Below are 8,798 nucleotides of genomic sequence, written 5' to 3' on the forward strand. Positions count from 1 at the left end.
CAGGGGTAGAGACTGATATTTAGGAGTGAAATGATAGACCTTGATGCGAATGAAATGAAGCAAAGCCGATCATTGTTGAGAAATATACTGAGTGAAATGAGTTGACACCTTTGAAGTTCAGACATAGGTCCAAGAGGCCACGTTATACTGTTCTCGCTACTGTAAATGTTTGAAATCCTGCACAAGAAAAAAATTAAAAAGAACAATAAAAACTCTTTATGGAGACCCGGCTCTGTCTACATTCTGCCTGTTACTCCATGTGCACGTCTAGAAAGAGGGGGCTGCAGTCATGGTCAAGGCCCTACGCCTCCGGACAGTTCTCACTGTTTCTTCCGTGCCCTGTTTCATAACATTCTCCTTCCTAAGCCCTCTTCTCTTCTTGCTTTGTACTAGGAGTTCCTAGTCTGTGAGCTCATGGGTAAGTTTCAAAGGATGTGTAATTCCTCTGGCATTCACACTTTGTGTGTATATAAAGTACACTTTTTAGGGGTGCAGCTCACCCCGTTAGTAGTGGTTAGCCTCATCCCATTTATCAGACTTTTAAGGACCTGTGATTCAAGAAGGTCAAGAACTTCCACACGGCACGCTGTGCTTGCTGAACAGTCACTCCTATAGCTTTTACCTCTACCTGCACATTTGGTGTCTCGTGTCTGACCTCTGGTTCGCAACTCTGTCCGGGGCTTTGGCCCTGTCCATTCACCTGCCTGCTCTGCATCTCCCCTGATACATCAATGATACCACATTGGGGTGATGGTTCTACCATGGACCCAGTTGCTCTTCGTGCCAAAATACCTTTGAATTTCGTAGATTTCACTTTATTCCTTCCCGGAACATCAGCCTCTAAATAGCCATCAGGTTCTCATCATTTTACCTCCTAAATGATATCTTTGGTGCCCCCTCCTCACCTGGCAGAGTGTCTTAGTGTGGAGGCTCAGCACCTCTCACCTGGCTCCTGGATTGCCCCCCAAACACCTGCTGACCAATTTCCATGCCTGGGGTCCAATCCCTTCTGTTCCCAGAAGTGATGTCGCTAACACGGAAGTCTGGTGTTTTTGCCTTTCTGACGGTGTCAGTGGCTCACAGGTCTGAGCAAGGCCCCTCCCTCTCTGAGCAGGCCCGTTTCCTAACACTCCCTCCTTGGACCTGCTTAGAGCATGGCGTAGTCGTCAAATCTCCTAGGCTTTGCTTATAAATTCAGTCCACCTGGCCCACCCATCTTGACAGCGTGGGAAAGACCACCTTATCCTTCAAGTCTCTCCACGGCCCTTCTCTCTGGTCCTTCCCTTTGCCATCGGCACATACTGCCACGAAGAGTCATTATCTTTCATTGCTTTATGATGGTCTGCAGAGCGTTAAGCCCACCTGTTTGGACTCCATAGCATCTTCGAGACTATCTGGCTTTTGCCCAGTCCTAAGAGCGTGAGTGTTTCATAAGCAGTTCCTGAATGCACGCTGACCTTGACCTCTAGAGACTCTTCCCGACATGTGGGCACCACCTGGAGCTCTTGAGAAGAGATGGTGGCAGGGAGACCACGGGGGGCCTTTTTCTCATGGACCCCATTCCCTTAAGAGAGGAGATGTGTGCAGAGCAGCCCCTGAGGGGGGAGGCGAGAGACCCTTTTCAAGCTTGGGGACTTATTTCTTCCCTTTCTAGGTTCCTCTGCTCGCTCCCATTTCTTACACTTCCCTTTAAAATAAGTGGGTAAAGGCTTTGAAGGAAAACTGTTCTCCTCCTAAACTTACTCGAATTTTATTTTTAAATTTCTGTTGTAGTATTTTTAGCCATGAAAATCGGGTTTTAACTAGATTTCTTACCACCCAAGAACCACTGAACTCAATATTGTTACAGCGGACCCATTTTTCCAGAAAATTAATATTTAAATCTTCTGAGAGCAGTTTTAGTCAGGGGAGGTTTTGTCAATGATTTTCACATTATGCCAGTCAAAATTAAGATCTCTATCTCGGAGCTATTTATAGGCCCATAGATGAGCAGCTGGGAGTTCGTATCTCCACGTAACACGCCTCGGGTCTTTCGTAACCTCGTCCAGCCAGGTCACAGTGCCGAAAGCAGGGTGTGCGAGCCCTGAAGTCCTGAAACTGGGAGAGAAAGGTTTTTGGAAACCACAGGAAAGTTTCCTTGCCTGGTGTGTGGGGTCTGGGTAACACACAGACCACGAGATAGAGGCAGGCATCTTGTGGACGGATCGGGGCGTGTGGTGTGTTCCATTCCAGGGGTATGAGTCACTTGTTTATTACCACAGTGAGGTCACAGGTGGGCGGCTGCTGTTGTCACTGAGGGGATGGTGTGTGGGTCATCTTGCAGAGCGATTGCCAAAGGGTTTGTCACTCGGGGTTGGCTTAGGGAAATGCTCTTTTACTGGACTTACTGGGCATGGCCCCCACCCTCTAAGGAGCCCTTTAAGCCCAGTGCCCTGTCCAGGCGGGGTGCTATAGGCTGCCCTCCCTGGGAGCCCACCCCCTACCCCCCATCATAACTGGGTAGGTGTCTAGCCAACTCACCTGCAGTACTCACTTAGCGAAGGGTGTCAGTGGTAGACTGTGTTGTCTGCCTGATTATATATGGATTTTAATGGATGTCAATCTGCCGAAAATACAGAGCATGAGACATTTGTGAGTTTTATGATGACATTAGCAGAACTGACAGTCCCAGTAAGGTACCAGGAGGTTGTGGCATGCCCCCCAAAGTGCACACACACAATAAAACACACACACAGCTAGAGAAAGTTTATCAAAAATAAACTTACAGCTCAGTTGCTTGCCTTTTGCTTTAAATTTCCTGTGTTCTTCTATGTCCATATCAATATTAAACTCAATTAAATTTTATCTGGATGAAAGGATTTATAAAGGTCAGGGAGAAAAACTAACTCATTTTTTGTGCTAATGAGTTCTTTTTTCTTTAAAAAGCAGCCATGAGGATGGAGGGGGAAAAAAGTTTCAGCTTACCTCTGAATTTGTCAGTGTAAAAATTGCTTATTAAAGCTATGGTTTTAAAAAATGAATCACATAAAAAGAATTGCTGTGCCTTTTCAAAAAACATTTTGTGGTTTTACCCAATTTTGAAACATCAGTTTTAATCTCAGTCTGCCCACCAACCATCGTAATATTCTGCTTTACGGCTCTAAAGAATTTTACACACACATGCACACACACACACACATTCCTCTATAAAACAGCGGGTTGTGCAGCATGATCAAAAACAAATGAACTAGAAGTTAACGACAGAATTCCCCCCAAAATGAGTATCCCGCACACTGGTGGCCTGTTTTGCTGCAAGTTCACAAGAAGGCCATTAGTGAATTATAAGCATCAGAAAGCTGAAGTTTCCCATGTTTATAAACTTCATGAACAAATGTTCCATTGAGTGATGACATCCTTTATAAATAATTGTTTTTAGCAGTAAATATTAATGTTAGTTCGTTACTGGAGATGAATAAAAGCCCTAATCAGTGCCCAAGTGATCTTTTGCTTTGCCTTTACCATTAAAATCAGAAGCCACAGCCAAAATAAAGTACTTAAGTGAAACTTGCCTGGGTCATGTGCGGAATGCTGCTTAAACTCCCACGAAACGTGTGTGTGTGCGTGTGTGCAGCGTAGATGTGTTCCTGCTGAAAGGTTTCTGGAATGCTTCTTGGATGGTGCTTATTTCTCGTTGACGAGATAGAAGGCTTGGTTGGCAGGCAGGAGTGATGGACTCACCCTCAGGTCTCCTGTGAAGGGGCGTGCTATGTTCCCTTTCCAAAACTTTGCTGAGAGTCCCCACAGCCTGAGTCGGAACAAAATTCCCCTTCTTTGCAAGTGTGGCTGTGAGACCAGCTCTCTTATCCATCCACCCAAAGGGACGTCACACTTCTCATCTCCCTGGCGGAGGCGCCATTGGGTGCACGTGGTTGGATAGCGTTGTGTGTGTCGGAAACAGCAGAAGGAAGGGTTGCCCCCAGAGTGAGCTCTGTGTTTTTCTGCTTGTGAAGTAAGGTCCTGTTTGCCTCATGTAATAGCAGCCTGACCTCAGCTTGGCCCGGTGGCAAGACAAGGGCGTAACCACCGTGTGCACTTGGGAAGGCCCTCATTTGTACACCTTTCCACAGTGTGTCTGTGCGGCTGATGGTTCACAGCGAACGCTGGCTGGCCTTTCTGAAGTTAAAGAACACAAACTTTACAAATCCTTCTGTCTGGGGTGTCACAGCAGGTAGGGGAGATTGTTCAGGTTTTGTGGGGCAGGCGTGTCAACTGCATCTGGCTTTTTTCATCTCTCTGGTGACCCAGCAGTTGCTGTTACAAACCACTCTACTGATGTGCAATTTTTAAGGCCTTTAAAAAATTGGGTAGCCTTGCCTCACTGCCGTTGTTTGTGCCTTAAAAGCTTTCTCCGGCCTTGTGAATGGAAAACGTGCCATCGGAAAAAAGCATACGTGGCTTTTATTGGGAGAACTGCTGTGTTCCAGAGGCCAATGGTCTCTATTCAGCCAGGGTTATTTCCCTCCTAAATGGTAAACACGCTGGCCGATGAGGAGGCACAACCTGTTTCTAGAAAAAATCTGAGGGCTGGGCAGCAAGCACCCTGTGAAATGTCTTGAAGTGGTGGGAACCACGGCCCACATCACTTTGTGGGGAGGAAGCCAGAGTCCTGTTGTGGCTAAGCTTATACTGAAAAACGGAGCCCCATTCCCTCCCCCAGAGATGCTAGGGACAGAGGGGACAGCTCTGTGCTCACCCTTCATTAGGACTTTGGCATCTTTGAAGACCCAGGTAGATGTGGCATTGCCTGGGTGTGGGTGGAGGAGAAAGCAGCACTTCTGACGTCATTTTGCTTCGGTTTTGCAATTCCTTCTTTGCTTTCCGTGAAATCGTAAAGTATTGACTATTGTATGGTGCAGTAACACGTTTTTACTAGATGTGCCTTTCTCAGGAAACTAGCGTTCCATCTTCCCGAAGGAAATAATAACCCAGGGTAAACACTGGCCGGCATGTCAGTGTTTCGTCTTTTTATGAGTTTGCTGAACGTGCTGATGTGAATATCCTCTTTTGCTCCAAAGCCTCGACTTTGCTAGACTCCGCCACCTGTGTTGATTTTTAATTCCTGGAGAAAGCTTGACCCAAACTGGTTTTTCATTGGGTTGTTGGTTTATAACTGCTGTGTTTGACTTGTTCTTCAAGAAATAGCTGTTAGTTTTCACACGTGAAACTTCAGGGATTAAGGGATAGTGAGTGTCAGATACTTTCCAGCCTTTTCATAGTCCCTGAAAACACATCAGGAAACTACATAATTCTCTGTGTGGAATATATTCCTGAGCCTGGCTCTTGCTTGCTGGGAGCTGTCAGGTTGGCGCCTGGCCTCTGTTCATTGCTTCCTGCTTAAATTTAACTTCCTCTGTGATGAATCAAATGAAAGGCAATACGAAGCCTTTACTTCTGAGATAGAAACTAATGATCTTCTATGAAATGTTTGCATCCTCTTGCAGTAAAGATAGTGCCATTCTTCCTCTTTAAGGAAACAATCGTGATAGCAGGAGTCCCAGGTGTGATAGTTTTTCCTGTTAAAATTCTCCAAGTGTCACCTCAAACCCAGCCTTCTGCACACTCTTCCTTGAATCCATGCAGGGACGTGCCTTTCGACTTTATCTCCCCTACTTGGTTTTATGCTCGCTCTGTGCAGTTTCTTAATTGCTCATCTTTTACCCCCTACCGATCACTCCACTAGAGCCGAACACTTTCATCTATATATTTCTCTATGTCCAGGGGTGCCTAGTCTAGTGCTGGCCCACAGCAGGGTGATTGATTATTGACTGAACAAAATGAATGAATGGTTTGAGCATGTGGGGAGAGCGAGAAGACCAAACCAGGCAGAGGTCATCGGGGGAAGCTTCCTGGAGAAGGTGACGGAGATCATTTGGTTTGAGGTTATCTCTTGCCTTATCGTTATTGTAACACTGCCGCTGGTATTTTAGAGTTGCAAGTAAACGCTCCATGAGACGGACTTACTGCAGAAGTGGTCAACTGTGAAGGTATTTAAAGAGTGTTCTGAACTTCATGTTCCTCATAGGAAGGAACTTAGTTGGAAGCGTAGAAGTGACTAGAGTTGCATCTGCCATCTGGAAAGGAGAGTTGGTACAGTGGACAAGCACTTATTGAGCAAAGATCAATAAAACTGCTGTGAGCAGCTGTGCACCGGAGAAGCAAGCAAGGCGCTGTGAGAACCCGAGGGCACAGACGTGGACTCTAGCCGGAGGGAGTAGAGAATAGTGCGTGGGACAGAAATATTTTTTATCCAGGTTTTTGTCAGCCTCGTCTTCGGAAGTGGAATCAATCTGCCGAGGGCACTCTGACCTCTTGTGATCATTCTTGTGCACGTTGGTCTGGGGCCTCGGTCAGCAAAAGGTGCTGTCGCTGCACTGCCCGGTGGACTCTTCTGGACTCTTGCATCTGCCCACGGTTCTCCTGTGCCTTGTGATGGGCATCGTGCCACCTGTCAGGGTACTTGCTTCCCCCATTCTCGACCCGATTTGTTATGGGCTATAACCCAGATACGGGAAATGGTGATCGCACCAACTTTGAGAGTCCTGAGGCTTTCGTATGAGAGTGAGACTTAGTATAAAGATCACTTAGGCAATAATAGCCATTTTTATCATTCAAAAGTGCATGTACTTCCTAATGCATATTCACGTATTTATAAGATATAGCTAACTTCTATTAAGTGTCTGCTCAGTGCTTGGATCCTGGCAGTTGCTTTGTAGACTTGGCTTCCAGTGCTCAGAACTTCCCTACCATGTAGATAGTATTATGCCCATTTTGTAGAAGAGGGAACTGAGGTTAAAGAGATTAATTCAGTGCTCGCTTCGGCAGCACATATACTAAAATTGGAACGATACAGAGAAGATTAGCATGGCCCCTGCGCAAGGATGACACGCAAATTCGTGAAGCGTTCCATATTTTTTACATATACACAATGGAATTTCATGCTGCAGAAAGGAAGAAGGAGCTCCTACCTTTTGCAACATCGTGGATGGAACTGGAGAGCATTATGCTGAGTGAAATAAGCCAGGTGTTGAAGGACAAATACCATATGATCTCACCTTTAACAGGAAGCTAAACAACAAAACAAACAAGCAAGCAAAATATAACCAAAGACACTGAAATAGAGAACAGGCTGACAGTGACCAGAGGGGAGAGGGGAGGGAATTTCAGGGGAAATAAGGGAGGGATTTAGAGGAACCTATATAAAGGATACATGGACAACAACTGAGAAGGGTGGAAATGGGAGGGAGGGGGGAGCATGAGGGGTGGGATGGGATGGGAGTAATAGACAGAAAACTGTACTTGAAAAATAATTAAATAAAAAAATTTTGAAAAAAAAGAATAAAATTTGTTTTTAGAAAGATCAACAACAAAAAAAGAGATTAATTCACTTTCTCGGGGCCTTATTGCTGATAAATAGCAGAGCCTGAGTCTTTCCCAATCTCTTTGACTGCCCCACGCTGCCTCTGGAAGTGGTGTGGAGTGTCCTGTGCCTGGTGTGAGAGCTGCATGGCGGAGGGGACCCTGGATCGTGCCCTCATGGAGCTCTGCCTGGGAGCCAGGTGTCTGCGGGCTGGGCAAGTGATCCCAGTAGAGGAAGTATTACTGTTTCGTGGTGAAGGGTACAGGCTGTTCTAATGGTGCTTGCCCTTTTGCCCGTCTTCTGCTAATATTTGCTTCTCTTGGGGAGTTTACCCAAAGATTGATAGGGGGAAAGGTTTGTCATAATTTCCGAGGCATTCGTTCATCTATGTTGGTTCCCACTGAGGAAACAAGTAAAAGAAATCATCTCTAAAGGGGTTAACGTCTATACCGCTAGATCTAGGCTGTTTGAAGCAAAAAAAAAAAAAAAAACCCACAACCGCGCCCCCCCAAAAACTATATATTATGCTTGGCAGTCTTGTACTGAATAGTAAATGGGTTTGGTTTTGACTTTGCTGTAATTTGAAGTCATGCTCCAAAAGTATGTCACTGCAACATCTTCATTGATTTGTACCAACTCCGGCTTGTCTAGCAGTCTGGCTTGTTCTGAGTTATCACAAGAGCCTGGAAATTTTCTCATAACAAAGTTAATTTTCATTCATTTCTAAATATATGCCTTGGAAAGAATCAAACCTAGGCTCACTTGGAGCCTAAGGGGAATTAGAAGTTGCTTCAGGAAACAAAAATCGTGATAGAATACTGGAAGTTCAACAAGAGTGAGAAATGAACTCTCGCATGAATGAGTTTGTGAGCAATTTAAATAAACAGGGATTGGAGTAGTATTTGTACTTTTATTGGGTTTCCCTGTTTTAGAGGTAATTCTATGAAAGGTTTTCCCATTCCTTGAATAAAGCCAAGTGTAGGGTTTAAAAACAAAGCCAGAATATCTCAGTAGTAGTTATATTTACATAAAGATTACCTTGCTGCTTTCTGTGGAAATCACCTTGTGCTGATTGTTACTAGGCACGTTTGTTTGTCTTTCTCTAACTAGTATTTTTTTAATTTTGTTTTATTTTAATGGTTGTTCAGGTACAGCTTTCTGCCCTTTACCCCCACCCCAGCCCACCCCTCCAGACCTCCCCACCTCCCTCCTGTCTCCAGCTGCCCCCTTATTTTTGTCTATGTGTCCTTCATACTTGTTCCTGCAAACCCTTCCCCTTTCCCCCCGAAATCCCCTCCCCTCTCCCCTGTGGCCTGAGCCACTTTTGTTTCTGAAGCTTGATTCATTTCTTGGAAATGTTAATATCATAGACATTTCCAGGGCCCTAAATTTCATGTCAGTT

At 45.3% G+C, this 8,798-nt stretch overlaps 1 non-coding gene across 1 annotated transcript; it reads left to right on the top strand.

Annotated features, from left to right (window-relative positions):
- The first annotated feature begins 6,845 nt into the window (after positions 1–6,845).
- Positions 6,846–6,952, top strand: LOC118979285 (U6 spliceosomal RNA). The gene has a single exon (XR_005064875.1). It is a non-coding gene; the product is annotated as a U6 spliceosomal RNA (small nuclear RNA).
- Positions 6,953–8,798: the final 1,846 nt, after the last annotated feature.

The sequence above is a fragment of the Sturnira hondurensis genome, unplaced genomic scaffold (genome assembly GCF_014824575.4).
Source record: "Sturnira hondurensis isolate 20B ecotype Veracruz unplaced genomic scaffold, ASM1482457v3 Scaffold0022215, whole genome shotgun sequence".
NCBI classification, from domain to species: domain Eukaryota; kingdom Metazoa; phylum Chordata; class Mammalia; order Chiroptera; family Phyllostomidae; genus Sturnira; species Sturnira hondurensis.